Below are 26,603 nucleotides of genomic sequence, written 5' to 3'. Positions count from 1 at the left end.
TTCGGGTCAACTGGGAAAAGAGCAAACTTTGCCCCGTGCAGAGGATCTCTTTTCTCGGGTTGGAGATCGATTTGGTCGCTATGTGCGCGCATGAGCATGAGCTTACGAGCGAGCGCGCGCAGTCTCTGCTGACTTGCCTCCATCAAATCGAGAGCAAGAGCGCGGTTCCACTGAACTATTCAGAGGCTCCTGGGGCATATGGCATCTGCAGCCGCGGTGACGCTGCTCGGATTGCTTCATATGAGACCGCTTCAGCACTGGCTTCGCGATCGAGTCCCGAGATGGGCATGGCAGTCTGGCACGCTCCGGGTCCAAGTGACTCGGGCCTGCTTACAGACGCTCACCCCGTGGTCGAACCTCAGTTTTCTACAGGCCGGTGTGCCCTTAGAACGAGTCTCCAGGCATGTTGTTGTGTCAACGGATGCCTCTGCCACGGGCTGGGGTGCCATGTGCAATGGACAGGACCCCAGCGCCTCCTGCATGTCAATTGCCTCGAGTTGCTGGCAGTATGGTTCGCCCTGCATCGCTTTCGAGCGTTGCTGATGGGTCTACACGTGCTTGTCCGGACAGACAACACGGCCGCAGTAGCGTACATCAACCACCAGGGCGGTCTACGCTCCGCCGTATGTCTCAACTCGCCCGCCATCTCGTTCTATGGAGTCAGAAGCGCCTGAGGTCCCTGCGTGCTGTCCATATTCCGGGAGTCCTGAACCACGCAGCCGACGAGCTCTCGCGGTTTCAGCCTCTCCCGGGAGAATGGAGACTCCATCCCCAGATGGTCCAGCTGATTTGGGAACAGTTCAGCGACGCACAGGTAGATCTGTTGCCTCCCACGACTCTTCCCACTGCAGCCTGTTCTATTCCCTGACCGAGGGCACGCTCGGCAAGGATGCACTGGCGCACAGCTGGCCGCGGGGCCTACGCAAATATGCGTTCCCCCCAGTGAGCCTACTCGCACAGCTCTTGTGCATGATCAGGGATGACAAGGAGCAGGTCCTTTTGGTCGCCCCGTACGGGCACGGCCGGACCTGGTTCCCCGAACTCATACTCCTTGCGAAAGCCCCTCCCTGGCCTATTCCTCTGAGACCAGACCTCCTTACTCAGAGACGGGGCACCCTATGGCACCCGCGTCCCGACCTGTGGAACCTCCACGTGTGGCTCCTGGACGGGACGCGGCAGGTTTGAGTGGCCTGCCACCTACGGTGGTCGCCACCATCACTTCCGCTAGGGCAGAGTCCACTCGGCATGCCTATGCGTTGAAGTGGAACCTCTTCGTCACCTGGTACTTTTCCCGCCAAGAAGACCCTGGAAATGCCCGATCGGGTCCGTGCTTGAGTTTCTCCAGGAGGGGTTGGAGCGAAGGCTGTCTCCCTCCACCCTCAAAGTTTATGTGGCCGCAATATCTGCCCACCACAATCTCTTGGAGAACAAAAAGGTAAGTCAGCACGACCTGGTCATCAGGTTCCTGAGGGGGGCGAGGAGACTGAATCCTCCTCGCTCTCCTCTTGTGCCCTCTTGGGACCTCGCAGTAGTTTTAAGTGCTCTGCGAGGCCTCCCTTTGAGCCTTTGCGGTCGGTTGATATTAAGTTCCTGTATATGAAGACGGCTCTGCTGACCGCATTGGCCTCAGTTAAGAGGGTCGGGGACCTGCAGGCATTTTCGGTTGACGAAGCGTGCCTGGAGTTCGGGCCGGCTAACTCTCACGTGATCCTGAGACCCCGGCCTGGATATGTGCCCAAGGTTCCCACCACTCCGTTTAAGAACCAGGTGGTGAACCTGCAAGCACTGCCTTTGGAGGAGGCAGACTCAGCCTTGGCATTGCTCTGTCCAGTACGCGCTCTCCGCGCCTACGTAGACATGACGCAGTGTTTCAGGACCTCAGACCAGCTCTTTGTCTGTTATGGTGGAGAGCGGAAGGGAAGTGCTCTCTCAAAGCAAAGGCTGTCTCACTGGATAGTGGACACCATTGTTTTGGCTTACCAGCAGCAAGGTCGACCATGTCCCCTTGGTGTGAGGGCACACTCCACTCGGAGTGTGGCCTCCTCTTGGGCTCTAGCGCATGGCGCCTCGCTAACAGACATCTGCAGAGCTGCAGGCTGGGCGACACCTAACACATTCGCCAGATTCTACAATCTCCGGGTGGAGCCAGTGTCCGACTATGTACTCGCCCCCCCGAGGGGCGGGTAATGGACCAGGCTCAGGTGTCTTCGCTTGCTCGCCACTCCACTCCACGGACTGGATACGTGCGATATTCTCCTCAGGTGAGCTCCCCGAGAGCCCTGAGCTCCTCCAGCACTGTCGACGCCGACATCAGTTCAGTCTGCCCTTTCGAGCCCAGACCCTCATGTCCGGCCAGGTGCCCCGTGTGCATGGTTCCCCTCCGGCGACCCCCACACGTGTATTTCACCGTAAGTCTCCGCAGTGAGCGGGTTTCTTCCCTTGGCGTGTCCCCGCCACCCCTAGGGTTAAAAATCCACCTTCGGCTGGTACCCTAGAGTTTCCCATATGCAGCCCTTTGCGGGTCATATGTGTACTCTTAAGTCCTCCCCACGGGTAGGCATCTTCGCATTCCCTCACTGGGATATGCTTCCCAGTGTACCTTGGTATTCCTGTGATAAGTGGGAGTCCTTCGTCCGTACTAGTCTTACGAAAGGGTACTCACACTTACGCAGGGCACTGGAAGACAGCTGAGTGGCGGGATTATATTGGGACCCCCATTCGTTAGTCACTAACGTTACGTCGTAGTGACTGAACGAAAGGGAACGTCTCGGTTACGGATGTAACCTTCGTTCCCTGAGGAGGGAACGGAGACGTAACGTCCCGTTGCCACATCAGCTGTGCTACCTGGAACGCAGGAGTTCAGTCTTGGCTCCTCAAGCAGGTAACATAATGCGATATTGCCACGTACTTCCTTATATACTCACGCAGTGAGGCGGAGTTACGTATGCAAATTCCGCATGCCCTATGGCATTGGCACGCCATTGGGTGTTTTCTCTAAGCTCGAAGATGATAGGCTTCTAAACGAAACCCCCCATTTGTTAGTCACTAACGTTACGTCTCCGTTCCCTCCTCAGGGAACGAGGGTTACATCCGTAACCGAGACGTTTTCTTTTAACTGGTCCAATCAGCGAACAGAGGGAGTGGCTGAAGACGATGACTTTGATGTTGTGCGCTAGTTTGAGATGACATAAGTCACGACCAAACGTTAGTGATTGGTTATGGCAAATCCAGAGTGGCTCTGGGCAGAACCAATAGTTTTAAAGGGGTGATGAATTGATAAATCAACTTTCCCTTAGGCTTTTGATATATAAGAGGTCATGGTACTATAAGAATATCCTGTAAGTTTCAGAACTGAAAACTTTCTTGTTAGTCAAAGAAAAGCTTTTATAGACACCAGACCTCGCGCGATGAAACACCGCCTCTACAGAATAATAAGCATGTGTAATTCAGCCAGCAGCAATAAACATGCCGAGGATATCACAATATTGCTATTCCTGGTTGTGGAAGAACACAGTCGCTGCTTAAGCTTCCTTCGGATCCTAATATTAGAGACGATTCCTGGGACAGACGGTAGCTGAAGCTCATTAAATATCCAAATATTATCCAATCCAATCCAATATTAGCCAGTTCATGACCCCTTTAAACTTCAATAGAGTACCCGCCTTCAAGGAAATGAATGCTTGTCAATGGAGAGTGGCCAGACTCTGTACAAATGAAACGTATGAGAATCTGGTTGGACCAGGCTACAATTCATATGTATTCATTTTACAATCTCTTTATGAACTTGAAGCATCAAAGTGGTACTGTAGTTGTGTAGATGTCAACGGAGGGAGAGAAATCACTCGGATTTTATTAAAATTATCTTCATTTGTGTTCTGAATATGAAAAAGTCTTTTGGGTTTGGAACAACAGTAGGGTGAGTAAATGATGACAGAATTTTCACTTTTGGGTGAATAAGTCTGCATTGACTCAACAGACTTTAAGCAACAGCTCTCAATACTAATACCAATCTTCTCCCTCATCACATACCTGCTGTTGTCATTGTTGGTGATGCTGGTGGTGGAGTTGGTGTTGATGATGGTGTTGATTCTAGTGTTAATATGGATGATAGTGTTGATGTTGTTGATGGTGGTGTTGATATTGATGATGGTGTTGATGGTGGTGGTGTTGATGATGGTGGTGTTGATGTTGATGATTGTGTTGATAATGATGATGATGGTGTTGTTGATGGTGTTGTTGATGGTGTTGATATTGATGACGGTGTTGATGATGGTGGTGTTGATGTTGATGGTTGTATTGATGGTGGTGTTGATATTGATGATGGTGTTGATGGTGGTGTTGATATTGATGATGGTGTTGATGGCGGTGTTGATATTGATATTGATAATGGTGTTGATGGTGGTGTTGATATTGATGATGGTGTTGATGGTGGTGTTGATATTGATGATGGTTTTGATGGTGTTGTTGATGGTGGTATTGATGATGGTGTTGATGGTGGTGTTGATATTGATGATGGTGTTGATGATGGTGGTGTTGATGGTTGTATTGACGATGGTGTTGATGGTGGTGTTGATATTGATGATGGTGTTGATGGTGGTGTTGATGTTGATGGTTGTGTTGATGATGGTGTTGATGTTGATGATGGTGGTGTTGATATTGATGATGGTGTTGATGATGGTGGTGTTGATGGTTGTGTTGATGGTGGTGTTGATATTGATGATGGTGTTGATGGTGGTGGTGTTGATGATGGTGGTGTTGATGTTGATGATTGTGTTGATAATGATGATGATGATGGTGTTGTTGATGGTGTTGATGATGGTGTTGATATTGATGACGGTGTTGATGATGGTGGTGTTGATGTTGATGGTTGTATTGATGGTGGTGTTGATATTGATGATGGTGTTGATGGTGGTGTTGATATTGATGATGGTGTTGATGGTGGTGTTGATGTTGGTGATGGTGATGGTGTTGATAATGATGATGATGGTGTTGTTGATGGTGGTTTTGATGATGGTGTTGATGGTGGTGTTGATATTGATGATGGTGTTGATGATGGTGGTGTTGATGTTGATGGTTGTATTGATGATGGTATTGATGGTGGTGTTGATATTGATGATGGTGTTGATGGTGGTGTTGATGTTGATGGTTGTGTTGATGATGGTGTAGATGGTGGTGTTGATATTGATGATGGTGTTGATGGTGGTGTTGATGGTTGTGTTGATGATGGTGTTGATGATGGTGGTGTTGATGATGGTATTGATGGTGTTGGTGGTGTTAATGGTGGTGTTGATGTTGGTGATGGTGTTGTTACTGTTGGAACTGAAGAAAATTGACATGACTTGGTTTGAAAATTAAGCTTATCAATAATCTAACATATGTACCAATAAACTCTTTAAATCATGTAAAGACATAAGTAACACTTAAAAATCTTACTATTCTCTACTAAACAATAAATAAATAAAACTATTAATATTCAAGGTATTCATACACTCACATCTAAATATAGAATGTCTTATTGATGCTGACAAGACTCGAGTTTGTTGCAGTGAATCTTCCAAACATGAGCAATAGTAACATTTTACAATTGGGTGTTTTACCTCAGACATAGCAATGGAGCTCAGAGAAGCAGTGCATAACTTCGCTTTAAAAAGTGGGTGGGACAGGTGTGTGTGCGTGTGTGTGTGTTTAAAAAACATAGAATTATGATAGTTTAATGAGTTTCATCCTTACATCTACTTATAATAATATACAGTTAGTGCCAAGATTGTTCACATTAATAAATGCATAGATCCGCAAAATCTGCTTGTGTCCTTTAATGGTCTACACTCTAAAAAAAAAAGGTTCTATATGGCGCCAAAAATGGTTCTTCGTCGTAATCATAGAGGAACCACGTTTGGTGCTATATAGCACCATATCTTAACATGTTCTGTATATCGTAGCGGTGCTATATAGCACCTTAGTTAGAGGTGCTATATAGCACCTTAAGGCCTGTTCACACCTGGACGATTTTCATGCGCGTTTATCGCCGACGTTTAACGCCTCGTGACTAAACAAAGGGCGCCAATGTGAATGTGCACACCGACGCGCAAAATGGCAGACGTAAAAGCGTTATTTAAAAAAAAAAACGCCTTGGGTTTGTGTTCACTTTTGTTCACGTGCCTGGGGCTGCTGAAGTGACAGTAAAACACGACTTGGTGGCGCTCAAGCACAAAACGGTCTTGCCGAACACACATTGATACGACGAAGAAGTAGTAAGTAGACAAAGAAGAAGATGAGCTGCTAATGCTGCTTGCCAGTTACCAAAAGTGTGTGAATGGTTTTGGCCATAGACATAATATATCTGTGGTTTTCGCAAGCACGTAAATGCTGTCTCTCCTCTTCTTCTGTGTGACAAGCGAGTGTCAGAGGCGTAAAGTGCTGCAGCACCAACTTGTGTACCGGGAGCGCATCTACTGAATGTGCACGTTCACTCTGCGCATCGCCAGTGAAAATCGCTTGGGTGTGAACACTCAAGACGCGCCGAAAAACGTAACGAAAAACGCTGGCGATAAGCGCGCGCGACATTCGTCCCGGTGTGTACAGGCCTTTAGTCAAAGAACTGGTGAAGAACCGCTGAAGAACCACTGAAGCACCAAAATTGGTGCTGTATAGCACTTAAAAAGTTTCCCCTATGATTACGAGCCAAGAACCATTTTTGGTGCCATATAGAACCTTTTTTTTTAGAGTGTAGTTGTAGAAATTTTGATAACCATGTCAGAGGTTCTAGGTTCTAATCCATCCTCGTACTGTTTTTTCTCTCTAATTAAAACCGAATATGTTCATCAGTGGTTGTATATCGAGAGCAGGGATACGTTTGTATGCATTTTGTTTTCGTGATTTCCCCGGAATGAATAGAGTGTCTCTGCAACGGCTTTAAGCGATGTACTTTGAAGTGCTCCTCTGTGCGTGCACAATCCACCACACCACTGATATCAGTGGCCGCAAACACACAGCATGATTTCAAAAACAAAACATTTCAGCACCAGATTGCCCCTTATTTAACAAACAAATAAAATTAATGCTCTGCTAATTAACTGGATATTTGTAATAGGTATGTACAACTGTGTCACGAGATGTTTCAAAAAGTTGTGGGGACAGAATCGACCCGGGCAAAAATTGGTGAGGACATGTCCCATCTGTCCCACCCATCCCACCCATAAATTATGCCTATGATTCACTATTAATCAGATAGTGGATTTATTAAACTTATAGTGGATGATTTCACTTGCCTCTGTGGTTGTCACAATTCACTAGTGTGAGTGCCCGTGATCACCACCAGAGGGCACTCCAACCCGACAGTCATTCCATCAAAGACTACATTACCCATAATCCTTTGCTCGGACTCATCATTACTCATTGTTTGCACCTGTGTCTCATTACCTCTGCCTATATATACCATGTTCACTCGGTCATTCACTGCAAAGTCTTGTTTTGTTCACACTGCAATTCTGAGTGTTTTCCCTGGTTTCTTGTCTGTTGGTTTTGGATTCCGTGCCTGTTCCGTGGATTACCCGTTTGCCTGTCTCTCTTGTCTTGTTTGCCTTATTGGACTGACAACATGTTATGACCTCTTGCCTGTTTGATGACTACGAGTTTGGATTACCCCTTACAAATAAAACGTCTCGTTTACGTATGGTAACACTCGTTCCCTGAAGGAGGGAATGGAGACGTACGTCGGACCTACCGATGAATTGGGATCACTTCAGAGGGCCCCTATCAGCTTCGAGATATGGAGAACAGGCCAATGGCCATTGGCATGCGAGATTTGCATCTCGCGCTCCGCCCCACACTGCGGGTATAAAGCGGAAGCGAGAGCAACACGCAGTTGTTTTTCACTGAGGAGCCGAACTTAGTGACTCGGCCATGCAGTGATGGTACAGCAACTGTCGCGACGGGACGCACGTCTCCGTTCCCTCCTTAAGGAAACGAGGGTTACCATACGTAACCGAGACGTTCCCTTTCAGTCGGTCACGTTCGGACGTACCGACAAATTGGGATCCCTTAGGAAAACACCACAGTTACTACCACTTCCAGCGCCCAGCGAAGAGCCCCTCAGACCCCGTCTGTACCGGGTGGGAAAATCATGCAGGGAGAGTCACACTGCTGTTCCGCAAGACCCATTCAGCAGACCTATATTGGATAACGCTGGGAAAGCGTGCCAGGAGGAACGCTGCGGAAGCCACATCATGCCCGGAGGGAGTTAACATGTGGAGAATAAACCTATGGACTGGCCTTGGCCGGTACAACATACAGCAGTCCCAGGGGTGGCCCCGGCCAAGTCGGCAGGGGAACAACACCGTACTGGGATGGCAGAGGAACTCTGCCAAGGGAAAGACACAGGCTCGCCGTAGGGAGCTGTACCGTGGAAGAATACAAATATGGGACCACCGTGGGGGTCACAACATATGGAACCCAGCCTAACACAAGTTGGACTGCCGTGGGTTGCAGAGGACTCGACAGGGTTCGCCAAAGCTTGGGGGAACTCGACTGGAGCAGATGAGCACACGTATCCGTTCCATGGGGAAGGGAGTGGCGCAGCAAGCTGACACTAGAACGGGCACTCCGGTGTTACTGACTATGGGAAGCGAGCACAAGGGAAGCTACCGGCTCTACACGCAGGCTATAGAATCTAGCGAATTGTTAGGTGTCGCCCAGCCCGCAGCTCTACAAATATCTGTCAGCGAGGCACCACGAGCCAACGCCCAGGAAGAAGCAAATCCCTTAGTGGAGTGGGCTCTTAACCTGAGCGGGCAGGGCACGTCTTGCGTTTCATACGCCAAGACGATGATATCCACTATCCAGTGGGCCATCCTCTGCTTGGAGACAGCCTTTCCCTTCTGCTGTCCTCCGTAACAGACGAAGAGCTGCTCTGAGGTTCTGAAGCTTTGCGTTCTGTCCACGTATGTCCGCAGGGCGCGGACGGGGCAGAGAAAAGCCAGGGCTGGGTCTGCCTCCCCCGAAGGCAGCGCTTGCAGGCTCACCACCTGGTCCCGGAAGGGAGTGTTGGTAACCTAGGGCACATATCCAGGCCGGGGTCTCAGGATTACATGATTCGTCGACCGAAAATGATCTCTTGATAGATGCCAATGCAATCAGGAGTACTGTCTTTAGGGACAGGATTTTCAACTCTGCGGAGGGATCTGTTCTCACAGGCAGGGGGCACAATATTTCACCCCCGGCCGGAGATTTGGAGCCTCTGGGTCTGGCCCCTGAGGGGGCTCGGTACCTTGAGGCAGGCCTGTCAGCAGAGGTAGTCGAGACTTTACTCAGCTCCAGGGCTCCTTCCACCAGGAGACTGTACAGCCTCAAGTGGAACGTATTCTCCACTTGGTGTAGAGAGTGTGAGGTGGACCCAGTTAACTGCCTAGTAGGCTTCAGTGCTGGAGTTCCTCCAAGATCGCTTCTCCTCTGGTCTTACCCTGTCCACCCTGAAGGTGTACGTGGCTGCCCTTGGGGCTTTCCACGCACCTCTAGGTGATGGACACTTGGGGAAGAACCACCTGGTTGTACAGTTCCTCCGTGGGGCTCGGAGGATGAGGCCCGCGGCTCGCTCCAGAGTCCCAATCTGGGACCTGGCAGTGGTACTTGAAGGGTTGGCTGAGGCCCCCTTCGGGCCACTGGAGTAGGCTGAGCCGAAGAACCTGACCCTTAAGGTGGCCTTTCTCCTCGCCATTACCTCTCTCAGGAGAGTGGGAGATCTCCAGGCCTTGGCGGGCACGCCGACTTGCCTGGAGTTTGCCCCTGGCGGAGTTAGGGTCATCTTAAACCCTAGACCGGGCTTTATACCCAAGGTGCCATCTCAGGTGGCACGGTCTCTGGTTCTTCAGGCTTTCCATCCTCCTCCCCACCTGACGGCGGAAGAGGGGAGACTTCACCTGCTCTGCCCTGTCAGAGCCCTAAGAATCTATCTCGAGAAGTCTTCCCAGTGGAGAGGGTCAGACCAATTATTGGTGTGCTTTGGCTCACCCAAGAAAGGGCTGCCTGCATCGACTCAGCCGATCAGTAATTGGATTGTCCAGGCTATAGCCGCGGCTTATAGGGTGCGCAATTTGCCTTCACCCATGGCTGTGAGGGCGCATTCCACCAGGAGCATGGCCTCCTCAGTGGCCCTCCTTTCTGGCGTCTCACTTCAAGAGGTTTGGAGGCGGCCGGGTGGGCCACCCCGCACACCTTCATAAGATTTTATAGTCTGCATCTCCCAGTGACGCCTGGTGCTAGATTGCTTGCGTCCTAAGTGTGCCTGGGTTCCAGCTTCACACTAGGATGTGAGGTGATATCGGTGTAGCCTAGTGGGTATTAACGTTCCCAAAGTGTCGTCACTCAACAACGCAGTGCGAGTTCCCTCGAAGGGGAACGTCTCGGGTTATGACTATAACCCTTGTTCCCCGAGAAAAGGCACGAGACACTGCGTCTCGTCGCCACACCTATCACGGGTAGAGCGCTCGCTTCATCGCAAGTGCTGGTGTGTGTATGCATCAGCGTCCCTTATGTATCTTCCGGGTATGTCGTCATCTACTACGTCATGACGCACCACCAATCAGATTGGCTTGATTTCATTCATACTTCAGATGCGTAACGCTTTGGGCGTTCCCGAAGTGTCGTCACTCGACGACACAGTGTCTCGTTCCCTTCTTGGGGAACAAGGGTTATAGTCATAACCCGAGACGGTTTCTGTTCATGTGTGCCAAGACATTAGAAATCCCGACCGGATGATGTTTTTTAGCCATGTCTATAAATAGTATGTTTGGTCACCCAATATACATACAGTTAGGGTAGGGTGACCACCTGTCCCGCTTTGCGTTGTACCGCACAGCATTTTCACCCCTTGTCCCGCATGTCGCATATTGAGAAAATGTCCCGCATTTTCACCAGTCTGTTGATTTTTAATGATCATATTGAAAAAACATGCATGCGTTCTTTTGCCTTTTTAAGAAAGCCTTTTATCAATTATTTTTGCGTCATCGTTTTTCACCTATATTTAACAGCGCTTCGTCAGAAGTAACATCCCGCCTTACACAAATACAAAAGCCGTTTTTTAAACCATATACAATGGTTGAAAAGAAAGGAGTAAACACTGTCACTAGTAGGTTGTGACGGCTGTCAATCAAAATGTGGAGCGGTGATTCGTTCCATGTGTTCCCTGCCAGAAAACGAATGGATAGTTCTGTATATAAATGAATATATATATATATATATATATATATATATATATATATATATATATATATATATATATATATATATATATATATATATAAATTAATATATAAGATTAACTAATTTAATGTTGTTTTATTTGTTTCATTATTTATTTAGTTGGATTTTAGTTGCCCTTGGTCAGAACTGTTTCAAAAGTAGTTATCTGCATGATGCCTGCTGCCTTTGGGCTCAGTGATGTTGAATTTAATATTATACAACAGTTTCAGCTTATGTTTTAGTGTTGGTAACATGTCCCACATTGTCCCACACAAACTTAGTAATCGTCCCACATTTGGTTTGTTTGATGGTGGTCACCCTAAGTTAGGGTGATATTAAATGACTTCAACCGTGATATAAGATGTTGGCCATATTACCCATCTCTAAGTCATTCATTCTCTGTGTGAATTGCAAAGGCTTGTGTAACCCACACCGGAGATGTACATTTTTATTTCGACTCGACAACTGGACCAATGCGCTCAGAAGACTAGGTTTGACCACTGAGAGAGATGGTGCAACAAGAGTGAACAAACTCAGACGATCAAGGGTTTAGTAAGAGAAAGATTTAGCTGTATTGAACACAAAACAGTTGATGTAATTTAAATGCAGTGAAAGATATGAATAAAATAAAATAAAACGTCCTCGGGCATGCTAGGGGTTGTCTTGTCACCACTGAGGCAAAAACACCAGGCATGTTTACAGACTGATTACTGACACTAGTGGATTCTTCCAAGGTAGTTGTAAGTGCTGAACTCAAGCCTTGCAGTAGTGACTGGATAACCATTGTTAACGGATTTCCAAGTTTATGATATTGGAATTTGTTAGGGGGTCCACACTGCCTTTTAGAGCGTCTATGGCCAATGGCTCCTGGGTCATCATCCATGACTGCTTGGTCACCAAAAACATCTTGGGCAGGTGGGATTTGATCAATTGACTGCGCTTCTTTACTCACAGGGTCTGATTGGCTTGGATACTCCAACACTCTTTTATTCAAAGGCTCTGACATCTCTGAAAACTCAGTCTTTTTAGTGCATTTGCTTTCGCAGCTCTCCACGCCAATGGTGTCTTCATCTCGGCCAGAGCCAACTTCGGTGTCAGCTTCAACAGAATTCATCACAGGTAAGTGACTTTCTTCTTCACTATCTGATCGATTATTTGTTGAGTTTTCTTCCAGTCTGATGTCAAGTAAAGTTTCTTTTACAGGGTGTATGACAGCTGGAGGGAATTTAGAGTTATCAGGTAAGGTTTCATTCACAGGTTCCACTGCAACAGGAGGTGACTCAATGGGCTCCATTCAGGTAGGGTCTCTACAATCCTAGGATGGTTTGAAGAAGGTGAGATGATCCTTGTGCTGAATTCCAATTGGCGCTCCGAATTCTTTATAGGAACATTGTCATCCTCAGATTCTGATTGACTGCTAGTCTGATGTTCTTGGTTTGCTGCTCCATTTGCAGATTGAGATCTGGTTCTAGGCTTACGACGAATCTTTGGAGAACCTATTTCTTCACCTTCAACCACAGGCAGAAACCCACAAGGCAGCAGCAAATCACGGTGTAAGGTGCGTATCGGTCCATCTTTCCCTTCTGGGCAGACTGTATATACTGGCATGTCGCCTGCTTTCCGGAGTACTACATAGATCTCAGATTCCCATTTGTCTGATAATTTGTGTTTCCCTCTTAATCTGACATTTCGTACAAGGACTCGATCACCTGAATCAAGTGCAGAGGCAACTACATTCCTGTCAAAACGTCTTTTGTTCTGATCAGCAACTTTTGATGCATTGTGAGTAGCTACTCTGTAGCTCTCCTCAAGTCGACTCTTTAGGGATTTCACATATTCCGAATGGGACTGGAATGAGCAGTTATTAGTAAGTCCAAAAGCAAGATCAACCGGTAATCGAGGCTGCCTGCCAAACATAAGCTCGTATGGTGAATATCCAGTTACATCACTCCTGGTGCAGTTATACGCATGAACCAATGGCTTGACGTGATCTTTCCAATGAGCTTTGTTCTTGTTCTCCAATGTGCCTAGCATCTGCAAAAGGGTCCGATTAAAACGCTCCACCGGGTTCCCTCTAGGATGGTAGGGGGTGGTTCTCACTTTGCGGATGCCAGCAATCCTACACAACTCCTGGATAGTACGAGATTCAAAATCTGGCCCCTGGTCACTGAGCAGCTTTTCTGGGAAGCCGTAATGGACAAAGAAATTATCCCAAAGGCATCTAGCAACTGTTTGCGCTTTCTGGTTATGGGTTGGTATCGCGACAGCGTACTTAGTAAAATGGTCTGTGATGACCAAAATATCCTTGGTGTTACTGCTGTCTGGTTCCAGGGTCAGAAAATCCATACAAACAAGCTCTAGTGGCCTATGGGTCTCAATATTCACCAAGGGAGCAGCTTTCTGTGGAGGAGTCTTCCTACGAACACAGCGCTCGCACGTTTTGACTTTCTTGTCCACATCTGCTGCCATCTTCGGGCCAGTAAAATCTGTACCGGAGAAGATCGAGAGTTCGCTCAAGACCAAGATGGCCCATGTCATCATGGAGACTGGTAAGTACAATTCCTCGAAGAGCTTGAGCTAAGGCCAGCTGGTTTAATACTTTGCCTCCATCCATCTTCTTCCGATATAACACCCCATTCTTCAGCTCAAGTTTGTTCCATTGTCTCATCCACAGGGTTACTGCAGGTAAGTGGAATTTCATGTTGGAAGGTTTTTTATTAGACTCCAAGTAATCCATCACCTCTTTTATTTTAGGGTCAGCTCGTTGCTTCCACATCAGATCCTCTTCAGACAAGTATGGGATCTCTGGGAGACCATGGACACCTTCTCCCTGGATTCCTGGAGGCAAGGCCTTTACGTTCATGCTCAGAGACTCTACCAAAGTCATTGAGAAAGACTGAGAATCAAGGGATTGACTGACTCGATGTTTCTCACAGATGGCTTCCACCACTTCAGGTAAGATGGTCTTGGTGTTGCCCTCAAGATCTGCCAGGTGATGTAGAGTGAACTGTCTGATTCGTTCCTGCTCTTTTTTAGATTGCCAGTCATCTGATGGTTCGCCATTGGGACGACGGGACAATCCATCCGCATCTTGATTTTGGGCTCCAGCTCTGTATTGTATTTTAAAGTTGTACGTCGAGAGACTGGATATCCATCGATAACTAGTGGCGTCTAGTTTTGCAGAAGTGAGGACATAGGTGAGTGGATTGCTGTCCGTAACCACTGTGAAATCGGCTCCATACAGATAGTCATGGAACTTCGTGGTAACGGCCCACTTGAGAGCCAGAAATTCCAACTTGTGAGCCGGATACTTGGCCTCACACTTTGTTAATCCACGGCTGGCAAAAGCTATGACTCTCATGTGTCCTTGCTGTTCTTGATACAGAGCTGCTCCGAGGCCCATAGCACATGCATCTGTATGCAATAAGTAAGGCAGACGAGGATCAGCATATCCCAACACGGGAGCGGATGTTAACTTTTCCACAAGGCTGTCAAACGCCTTTTGACACTCCGTGGTCCACCTATCACCCAAGGAGTCCTTTGGATTTAGGTAAGTATGGTCTTTATCTTTCCTTCTTCCCTTCCTAACAGGGGGATATCCAGCTGTAAGGTGGTTGAGCGGCCTGGCAATCTTGGAAAAATCTTTTACAAATCTCCGGTAATATCCGGTAAATCCTAAGAAGGACTTTAATTCCCGAAGATTCTGGGGCCTTGGCCAGGTTTTAATAGCCTCAATCTTTGATGGGTCAGTTTCTACACCGTTCTGGGAGACAATGTGTCCCAAGCAGCGCACCGATGTCTGGAAGAATTTGCACTTCTTGGGTGAGAGCTTCAACCCATATTCTTTCAGGCAGTTTAGAACTTGCATCAGCCGACGCTCATGTTCTTCAAGGGTTTCAGAAAAGATGATCAGATCATCTATGAAGACCAAGACTTCTCTTCTATTTAAGTCACCCATGCAGCGCTCCATAAGCCGCTGGAATGTGCTTGGCGCGTTGGTGATCCCTTGCGGCATACGATTGAACTCCCAGAAACCAAGTGGGCACACGAATGCCGTCTTCTGCTTGTCCGCTTCATCCATCTCTATCTGGTAATACCCAGATTTTAGATCAAGGACAGAGAACCACTTGGAACCGGTTAACACAGAGAACACTTCCTCTAGGTTTGGGAGTGCATATGCGTCTCGTATTGTCTGAGCGTTTAGCTTCCTAAAATCAATGCACAGCCTCACAGAGTTGTCCTTCTTTCTAACCACTACAATGGGGGAAGCAAATGGGGACTCAGACTCTCGTATAATCCCTGCTGCTAACAACTCCTGTAGATGTTTCCTCACAGCATCAATGTCTTGTGGGTGGATGGGACGGGCTCTATGCTTGAAAGGAGTCTCGTCACTGAGTTTAATTCGGTGCTTCACCTTATCTGTGTTCCCATAATCCATTTCATTCAGAGCAAAAACCTCGGGCATAGAGTTTAACAAGGCCGATACTCGTTCCTTCCACTCAAAGGGCAGCGGAGAGTCTCCAAAATCAAAAGTTATTGGAGAGCTTCTAGGCTTTTCCGGTGTTTCAGGAGCATCCCTTTCCAAGGATTTGTCTATCACCTGCTGGACAGCATGCATTTCTGCAATTACAGTCCTGGGAGGGATGATTATATTAAACTGGGTTTCATTCTTGACTACCACAGGCAAGGAGAAGAAACGCTTCACTGGTAAGTTGTGCAACCCACTAGCAACTAATAAACCCCCTGGCAGAGAAGACATTGTGGGCGGACTTATAACAGTCAGGTTTTCTGCTGGAAAACCCTTTAGGCAGACAACTCCATCAAGAACAGCGGTGTGTCCTGCTGGCACAGTTTCAGGGACTGTCCCTTTTAATGTCACACATCCAAGGGTTTCAGCACATGATTGTCTATGTCTCACATCAAGTGTCTTCAGTACAGCTGCATACCCATGAGAAGCTGGATTGGGGCTGACAGGCTCCTCTTGTATATATCTGGAGTAAAGTGCATCCAAGGTGTTTGTACCGACAAGGACTTGTGGCACATTCATAAGATCCGGGACCACCAGTGCTAACGTGGTAACCTCTGCGTTTGTTCCTAGGAACTCTATGGGAAACATCAAAGTTACCTCCACATACCCAAGGTAAGGCACAGATTGTCCATTAGCTCCCTCCACTTCCAGCAAAGACTCCAATGGTTTCATGGGATAATGAGACAAGTTATTTTCGTAAAAAGACAAAGGGATTGTGGTCACCTGAGAACCAGTGTCTAAAAGGCAGTTCACTTTAATTGTGTCAACATAGATTTGAGCAGTACACTTCATTCCGATTAGTCCCTTTGGCAATTTCGTTTGAGGGCCTTGATGTGTTGTTCCAGCCTCCATATGCCCTGCTACAGAGACTGTCTGGCGTTTAACTGAGAGGTCGCTGCTTGGTTCTTTAGATCCCACTGGACTTGCCTTTCTCTCAACTGGCGTTTCTTTTCATCTACTTTAGAAGGGTTAGGATCATTTTCACAATTGATGGCAAGGTGTCCGTCTTCCCCACATCTAAAACAGTACCCAGGACGGGGACGAGTGAAAGTCACGGAACCACTTCTAAGCTGATTGTTATCATCCTTGCCAGTTTGTCTATGATGGAATGTTGGTGATGGACTTTTGGAGGTAGTCGGCTTCCCTGACCGATGTTGGGGTATCTTAGGGGCTGTCAACTGAGCCTTTAACTCTGCGACTTGCTTCTTTAGTCCGGCTATTTCCATAGCTGCTGGGGTCTCTTTAGGCACTTTACCAGGAATGTAGGTTTTCATTGCTTCTACTTGTTCCTGTAATTCGATTAGCTCTTTCTTTAACTCAGTTACATCAGCATTCTTTGAATAATCAGGCTGGCACCTCTGGTACGTTGAGGTTTGCATAGCAGCAACCTGTGCATGAATTTCAGATATCTGAGCTCTCATGGTATTCACCTCTTCAGCTGTTCTGCCAACTGAATCATGGGTGTATGCTGATGCTTGATGAGTAACAGTTCTCAATTTGGGGACATTGCTGTGTTTGTTCAATCCAAAATGATTTCTCATTCGGTCTTCTTTCGAGGTTTGCCTGTCTTCCTCCGTGCGAATGGACACTACCAGCTCTGCAAAGGAAGGTGAGTTGGTCTTTTTCTTCTCTAGCTGCAGACTAGCAATTAATCCATTATCCCAACACCCACGGCAGAATTGCCTTACCAGACAACGGTTTTGCTCACCCTCTGCAATGCCCCCTCTCCTTACAGTTGTGCTCAACATAACATGCAACCGGTGCAGATAGCTAGAGGGTTTCTCCCCTGGATTCTGTAGCATTGTCATAAATTTTGCCAACAGCTCATCGCCATCCTCCACTGATCCGTAGACAGATTCTAACAATTCCAGGTACATTGAAGGTGAAGACTGAGGACTCACATGCTTAATGACATCAGATGCAGGAGGGAGCAGACTATCAAGTATCCTCCTTGTGCGGGACAGGTCGGAAATGGAGGGGTCATCCAAAAGAAATTGAACACTCACTCGCCAAGTGTCAAAGTCTGGTTCATTGACTGGTCTAGGAACTTTCCCAGAGAAGGACCTGAGACGAAAAGAAGCAGGTTGTGATGCAGCAGTGTCATTTGTTCTGACAATGTGTTCCACTACCACTTTTTGCACACTAGGAGGATCAATCATGTCCATTGTAAGTGCTGGATGGGGTACCGTTGTAGCTGTAGGATGGCTAGTTCTACTGCTAGGTCTTTCCTTGGACAGGTTTTGTGATTCGATACCACTAAATGGTGAATTTTCTAATGAGGGTGGGGCAACTTATTCAGTTGTAACTCTCTGTAATCTGGCTGGGGACCACTGTCCATCCAGTGAGCTGGTTGTGCTGCTATCATGCATTTGAGAGTCTGCTGCATTTCGATATTCAACTCTTCCAACTGAAGTAGTTTTGGGCTCTGCAAGGAAACTGCCAGCTTTCATTCTCTTTAACTCCTCCTGGAGCACTTCTTCAATTGACTTTCCACTAGCACTAGCAATAACTTGCAGTCCTTCTAAATACCCCTTAGTGGCACTGTCACTAGCTACATGAGGGTAGACATAGCTTAAGGCACGCACTTTGAAAGTGGTATCTGGGTTTGACGTACTAACCATCGTTGCTGGGAGTAGGGGCACTAATGTCTTCATAGCAGAGCTATCAGTAAACTCTATAATGGCATGGCGGTGAAATTCAGAGTTTGGATCGTCAATGAGGAGGTTTCGACTAATAATACCATATCTCAACAGCCACGTTTCCAAGTCCTGATCTGCTTCGGTTAATGTTAGGCCGCTGACTATCACAGCATTTGCAACATTTACCTTCTCTCTCTCTACAACATCCATGCTGTCAATATTTTGTTCAATGTATTATTCAATTAAACTTCAACTAAACAGCTCTTCTAACCAGTCACTATTGCTGCAGACCAATCTCTCTCCTGGCTGGCTCACCACTTTTTGTAACCCACACCGGAGATGTAAATTTTTATTTCGACTCGACAACTGGACCAATGCGCTCAGAAGACTAGGTTTGACCACTGAGAGAGATGGTGCAACAAGAGTGAACAAACTCAGACGATCAAGGGTTTAGTAAGAGAAAGATTTAGCTGTATTGAACACAAAACAGTTGATGTAATTTAAATGCAGTGAAAGATATGAATAAAATAAAATAAAATAAAAAATCAGTCCATGAATTCAGTTCAGCTCAATTCAAAAGTCCTTGAATGTGATGTAATTCACAGTCTTTGCAGTTGATCCAGGGTGAGGACGAGAGAAAAGAAAAAAAAACAGTTTGTTGTGCAATTCCCCTCCTACCGTTCGATGACCAAACGTTTAAGTTCACAAGAAGTTTCAAGGATTCACTCTACAGGTGGCCCGCCAGTCCAACCCCACCAAGATGCATACAGAAAGTGCAGGAAGGAGTTGAGACGAATCAGAAGGAATCACACGATCAATCCACATCCAGATCAGGCAACATTCAGCTGCTGGCTCCACAAACTCAAACAGACATCACAGGAAGAAACAAAAAAACCTGGCCAAGGAAACTCATTCATCACATGTACATTGTCCAACAGGAATTTTCCAGAGCATTCACGTTCCAAATGTCACTTTCCAGACAATCTGCTTCTCTCTGAACCATTACTTTTCTCTGACTTCAAAGCACTGAATCTCCCGGGATGGCGAGAAACATCCGTTCTCATCAGAGGTTATGGAGAACAGAGAAAGATCTCGAACGTGCAGGATATATTGATCCCGCGACGGCGGAGATTTAGTGACGTCAGACGCGATCTCATTGGATACGTCGTAGTGTGAGAATATCATTAGAGAATTTTGAAACCTTCAATATTTATTTATTTGTTTATATATATATATATAAACAATATAATTAGTAAAATTAATTACATCATAATTTATAGTTTCAGTCTCTTTATACTTGGTTTACTTCAAAGATTTATTTATCTCTCAGTCCCTAACCACTAGTAACCTGGGTTACACCTGCTTTTCGTTTGGTCACACCAAAAGGTGTAACTGTGGCCTCAAAGCTTCAGCACTGCCATGCCATACGGACAAAGAAACATAGAAATAAATAAATGTAGAAATAAATAAATGTGGAACTAAATAAATAAATATATACTGATTCACGACCTAGGAAACTAGGGAGCTGATTGAGACTGACCCAGGACTTTAGCTGTTAGTGCATTATCTTTTGTCTTGTTGCACTGGAATGGTTTTAAAGCATTTACATGAATAAGAGCATGATCATATAATGTAACACTAACCAAAGGAAGATAGCAAAAAACGGATGTTGCGTTAATTGTGTTAAATATTTTTAACACATTAAACTCATAAAAATTAATTGCGTGCGTTAACGCACTAGTTTTGACAGGGCTATTTTCAATACAAAGTTGTTGCTTTTTTTTCATCATGACCACAGGGGCAGAAACATTTATGACTCTCAGTTTATGGACTCACCTTCTTTTAACTGGCAGATCTGTCCTTTGATTGGAAGGGCATTGATACATGTACATGAACCCTCAATGATGTCATCACAGGCCTCGTAGGAATGACATGTGTCATTTGGCCAAACAAACAGACCTTTACATTTACATTGATACTGTGTTTCATTCAAAGAACACACTGGGAAGCAGAATAAAAAAAATAAATAATTCATAGCAGTATTCATGATGTATAAAGTAGGCCTATAACATGCCAAAACAGAGACAGAGATCATACCAGTAGTTATGTTGGTTTCTGTGAAGTTAGTGCTGTCACTGATTGGATAGGGAAAATCAAAAGACATCCAGTAATTCATCAGCTGATCAATGATGGCAGTATTTTCAGCATCTATCTGAATTTCAGTCAGATATTCAATCATAACTGGAGTCACTATAGGAAACATAAAATTAGAATTACTGGTATTCAAGGAATATTTACTCATCTTTTAATATGCATGAAATTGCTGCAGTTATCAGGATTTCAACAAGGGATAGTTCACCAAAAAAAATGTATTCCGTCATCATTAATTCTCCCTCGACATTCCAAACCTGAATGACTTTCAGTAGAACATAACATATATTTTGAGATATGGCAATCAATTCAAGTCACTGGTTTGGAACGATGTGAGGATGAGTAAATTATGACAGATTTTTCAATTTTGTGTGAACTAAAGGTGCAGTGTGTGAATTTTAGCGACATCTAGTGGTGAGGTTGGGAATTGCAACTGCCCCTCCATTTCGAAGCACACAGAGAAGCTACGGTGGCTGACACAGGACAAAAATGTTGCCGTTAGAGAGAGCAGAGCTTGACTAGCACTCTGTAGAGAAGTTTGTCCGTTTGGGGCTACTGTAGAATCATAACGGCGCAAAAAGGTGACTGCACTGTAAGGGGACTTGGTGTATGTAGATAGAAATGGCTCATTCTAAGGTAATAAAAACATAACGGTTCCTTATGTAAGGTCTTTATACACCACTGAAAACATAGTTATGTGTATTATATAGAGGGCTGTGTAGTGCCAAGAATATGGCGATACAATACGTATCACGATACAGGGGTTACGATACGATATATTGTTATATATTGCGATATTGAAAGAAAGGCAATATATTGCAATATTTCTTTTTTGTGTTTGTTTTTTTATTTATTTTTTAGAAAGATCTCATTTAAAAGAATAGAGAACACAACCATATGCATAAAACCTGCCAAGTAACTATTTTATTTAATTAATACAGTATAATTTATATCAATTAGGGGTGTAACGATGCGTTTTAACAACGATTCGATTTGTATCACGATTAGAGGTTGTCGATACGATTCAAGGACGTTAATGGTTAATTTAGAACGATACGATCCGTGACTTGAAATCGATTCAGTAACTTTTTAGCCAAAAATTGTGTGACTGAAATAAATATCTGGATACTGGTCAGTGCAGGTGAAGTTTCCTAGATTCCTATTTTTTCTTGTAAGGGAATCAGGTATAAATTAATTATGGATATAAACAAACAAGTAAGCAACAATTAATGGCAAAAGCATTCAAATTTTATTTGAATAAAGTGCAACCAACAGTTTAGGTTGAATTAACAGGAAGTTAACCTTTTCTGCTCTCATTTTCAATATTCAATACATGTTCGACGTGGGGACACCTTCCCGTGGGCCCACCACTCACAGGAGGGACCGTAAGGGGCCGGTTCAGAGAAAATCGGGCAGCAGTCGAAGGCAGGAGCCTAGACAACCCGATCCCTGGACACGGAAACTGGCTCTTTGGACATGGAATGTCACCTCACTGGCGGGGAAGGAGCCTGAGATTGTGCGTGAGGTTGAGAGGTTCCGACTAGAGATAGTCGGAATCACCTCTATGCACGGCTTGGGCTCTGGAACCACACTCCTCGAGAGAGGATGGACTCTTCACCACTTCGGAGTTGCCCATGGTGAGAGGCGGCGGGCTGGTGTGGGTTTGCTTATAGCCCCCCAGCTCTGCCGCCAGGTGTTGGAGTTTACCCCGGTGAATGAAAGGGTCGTTTCCCTGCAGCTTCGGCTCAGGGATAGGTCTCTCACTGTTGTTTGTGCCTACGGGCCGAACGGCAGTGCAGAGTACCCGGCCTTCTTGGTGTCCCTGGGAGGGGTGCTGGAAAGTGCTCCGACTGGGGACTCCGTCGTTCTACTGGGGGACTTCAACGCCCACGTGGGCAATGACAGTGACACCTGGAGGGGCGTGATTGGGAGGAACGGCCCCCCTGATCTGAACCCGAGTGGTGTTCAGTTATTGGACTTCTGTGCTAGTTACGGTTTGTCCATAACAAACTCCATGTTCAGGCATAAGAGTGTCCATCAGTGCACATGGCACCAGTACGCTCTAGGTCGTAGGTCAATGATCGACTTTGTGGTCATTTCATCTGACCTGCGGCCGTATGTCTTGGACACTCGGGTGAAGAGAGGGGTGGAGCTGTCAACTGATCACCACCTGGTGGTGAGTTGGATCCGATGGCGGGGGAGGAATCTGGACAGACTCGGTAGACCCAAGCGTACTGTAAGGGTCTGCTGGGAACGTTTGGCCGAGTCTCCTGTCAGAGAGATCTTCAACTCCTACCTCCGGCAGAACTTCGACCGGATCCCGAGGGAGGCTGGAGATATTGAGTCCGAATGGACCATGTTCTCCACCTCCATTGTCAAAGCGGCCGCTCGGAGCTGTGGCCGTAAGGTCTCCGGTGCATGTCGAGGCGGCAATCCCCGAACCTAGTGGTGGACACCGGAAGTAAGGGATGCCGTCAAGCTGAAGGAGTCCTATCAGGCCTGGTTGGCTAAGTGGACTGCAGCCCGGGTGGTTGTGGAGGCAAAAACTCGGGCCTGGGAGGAGTTCGGTGAGGCCATGGAAAAGAACTATCGGCTGGCCTCGAAGAGATTCTGGCAAACCGTCCGGCGCCTCAGGAGGGGAAAGCAGTGCCCTACCAACGCTGTTTACAGTGGCGATGGGTGGCTGTTGACCTCAACTGGGGATGTCGTCGGACGGTGGAAGGAATACTTCGAGGATCTCCTCAATCCCGCCATCACGTCTTCCATTGAGGAAGCAGAGGCTGGGGGCTCAGAGGAGGACTCGTCCATCACCCAAGCTGAAGTCACCGAGGTGGTCAAGAAACTCCTCGGTGGCAAGGCACCGGGGGTGGATGAAATCCGCCCTGAGTACCTCAAGTCTCTGGATGTTGTGGGGCTCTCTTGGCTGACACGCCTCTGCAGCTTCGCGTGGCGGTCGGGGACAGTGCCTCTGGGATGGCAGACCGGGGTGGTGGTCCCTCTTTTTAAGAAGGGGGACCGGAGGGTGTGTTCCAACTACAGGGGGTTCACACTTCTCAGCCTCCCCGGGAAAGTCTATGCCAGGGTGCTGGAGAGGAGAATACGGCCGATAGTAGAACCTCAGATTCAAGAGGAACAGTCTGGTTTTCGTCCGGGCCGTGGTACACTGGACCAGCTCTATACCCTCTACGGGGTGCTGGAGGGTTCATGGGAGTTTGCCCAACCAGTCCACATGTGTTTTGTGGATTTGGAGAAGGCATTTGACTGTGTCCCTTGCGGCATCCTGTGGAGGGTGCTCGGGGAGTATGGGGTCCGGGGTCATTTGCTAAGGGCTGTCCGGTCCCTGTATGACCAAAGCAGGAGTTTGGTCCGCATTGCCGGCAGTAAGTCAGACTTGTTCCCGGTGCATGTTGGACTCCGGCAGGGTTGCCCTTTGTCACCGGTTCTGTTCATAATTTTTATGGACAGAATTTCTAGGCGCAGCCAGGGGCCGGAGGGTGTCAGGTTTGGGGACCACGCGGTTTCGTCTCTGCTCTTTGCGGATGACGTTGTCGTGTTGGCCCCTTCTAACCAGGACCTTCAGCATGCACTGGGACGATTTGCAGCCGAGTGTGAAGCGGCTGGGATGAGGATCAGCACCTCCAAATCCGAGGCCATGGTCCTCAGTCGGAAAAGGGTGGTTTGCCCTCTTCAGGTTGGTGGAGAGTTCCTGCCTCAAGTGGAGGAGTTCAAGTATCTAGGGGTCTTGTTCACGAGTGAGGGGAGGATGGAACGGGAGATTGACAGATGGATCGGTGCAGCTTCTGCAGTATTGCGGTCGATGTACCGGTCTGTTGTGGTGAAGAAAGAGCTAAGCCGTAAGGCGAAGCTCTCGATTTACCGGTCAATCTACATTCCTACTCTCACCTATGGTCATGAGCTTTGGGTCATGACCGAAAGGACAAGATCCCGGATACAGGCGGCCGAAATGAGCTTTCTCCGCAGGGTGGCTGGGCGCTCCCTTAGAGATGGGGTGAGAAGCTCAGTCACTCGAGTAAAGCCGCTGCTCCTCCACATCGAGAGGGGTCAGCTGAGGTGGCTCGGGCATCTGTTCCGGATGCCTCCTGAACGCCTTCCCGGGAAGGTGTTTCGGGCATGTCCAACCGGGAGGAGGCCCCGGGGAAGACCAAGGACACGCTGGAGGGACTATGTCTTCCGGCTGGCCTGGGAACGCCTCGGTGTACCCCCGGAAGAGCTAGCGGAAGTGTCTAGGGAGAGGGAAGTCTGGGCATCTCTGCTCAGACTGCTGCCCCCGCGACCCAGCCCTGGATAAAGCGGAAGAAGATGGATGGATGGATGGATGGATGGATGGATGGATGGATGGATGGATGGATGGATGGATGGATGGATGTTCAATAACAGCACAGTAAGTGCAACCAAAATTTCAACAGTAGGTTAACATGCTACTTCTGCTTTTGTTTTCCAACATAAAAATATTACAATATTAATATCAAAAATAATGTGCAACTAACTTCTCTTCAGATCTAATTAATAGTAGGTTTACCTGCTACTTTTGCTGTTGTGTTTCAACATTAAAATAATATAAATACAATATTAATATCAAAAATAAAGTGCAACCAACATTTCTTCAGGTTGAATAAACTGGCTGAACCTGCTACTACTCTCTGTTTAATAAACAAACAATATTTAACAAAAGATCAAAATGTAACCAACTACTCTTCAATGACTCTACAGATTTTTTTTCCAAAAATATAAACTGATCAACATGATCTGGCTGCAGAACACTTGTCTGTGCGTTCACTATGTCGCCAGCAGTACAAAAACTTGCTCTGCTGGCACACTGGTGCCAGGAATGCACAGGTAACATTTAGCAAGGGTTGAAAGTACAGGTAGCTCTTTCTCCTGGTGGCTAGATAATTTCTCGCTCGTTGGTTTCCCCTCTGCCATCCGCCATGCTATGTTTTGTTTTCTTAGCGCTGCTGCTGGTGCGAGGCGATGATGTCACAGGCAGACTGAATCAAGTAATGTTTGACGCCTTTATCATTAAAAGTGCTAAGAAAAAACATCCATGTAAAGTCTGACGTGCTTAAATCCAATGCATTATTTCCTATTATCGATACAATCAAGTCAAGTCAACTTTATTTATATAGCGCTTTTAACAATGTAGATTGTTTCAAAGCAGCTTTACAGTGTTAAACAGGAAAATAATGCAGCATAATTTTATTCAGCTGTATAGCCATTCTGGAAAAAACGCTGATGTCATCAGTTCATTTCAATTATCATACAGTGACAGTGTGGGCTTTAGATCAATAATTCGATCAGTAATTTAGTTTAAATGGTTAATTTAGTTTATTAATTAGATTTTTTCCATGTTTAGTTGAAAAATTTAGTTAATCGATTGAAAATTTTCAATCGATTGATTACCTTTTAAAACAATGTTAGATCAATATATGTCGTCCGGAAGGCCAAGTTGCCGAGCACAGATCGATGTTGTAGTTAGATCATAGGAATATAAATCGATACATCGATGTAGTAGATGAATCGTTACACCCCTAATATCAATAAATCACTATTTTGTGCAATCGAAGTAAAGGAAAATAGTAAAGTGACTGCAGGATTCTTTATGTGTATATGCTATAGATTCACAGTATAGCAGTTTTTAATTTCTAAACTATTTAACAACAGAAAGTGCATAGTCCAATTCCATGACTGAATGACTGTTGTTTTATATTTAATACTGTAAAGCTGTTTGCTTTAAAGCAGTCTATTGTATAAAGTGCTATTTAAAGTACTGAACTGCAGAGCTGGTGCATCCATATCCACATCGCTATGATCAGATGCTGTCGTTCTGCTGCCAGCGCTGTCAATTTTCATGTGTGTTTATTTTTTTACTGAGAGGAAAATGTGCTGAACATATTCTATCAAAACGCTTCTCAACAGTGCGGATGACGTCGGGATGTTAAGTGAGCTCACAGATTCAATGCGTTTCCCGAGTATTGGATTTTAACTTGGCCTATTTTGCAAACAAAAGCACTCTTGTCGATTTCCTTACT

At 46.4% G+C, this 26,603-nt stretch overlaps 1 protein-coding gene across 1 annotated transcript in view; it reads right to left on the bottom strand.

Annotated features, from left to right (window-relative positions):
- adgrf6 (adhesion G protein-coupled receptor F6) overlaps positions 1-20,652 on the bottom strand; it is a 187,726-nt gene extending 167,074 nt beyond the window's left edge. Inside the window, exon 1 of the mRNA XM_079831145.1 lies at positions 20,500-20,652. The gene's annotated coding sequence lies outside the window, so the exon portion shown is untranslated. The remainder of the gene's footprint in view (positions 1-20,499) is intronic.
- Between the last annotated feature and the right edge of the window lie 5,951 nt (positions 20,653-26,603).

This window comes from Gobio gobio, assembly GCF_949357685.1.
Source record: "Gobio gobio genome assembly, chromosome: 12".
Lineage (NCBI taxonomy): Eukaryota > Metazoa > Chordata > Actinopteri > Cypriniformes > Gobionidae > Gobio > Gobio gobio.
This window is presented reverse-complemented; position numbering and strand designations above follow the sequence as displayed.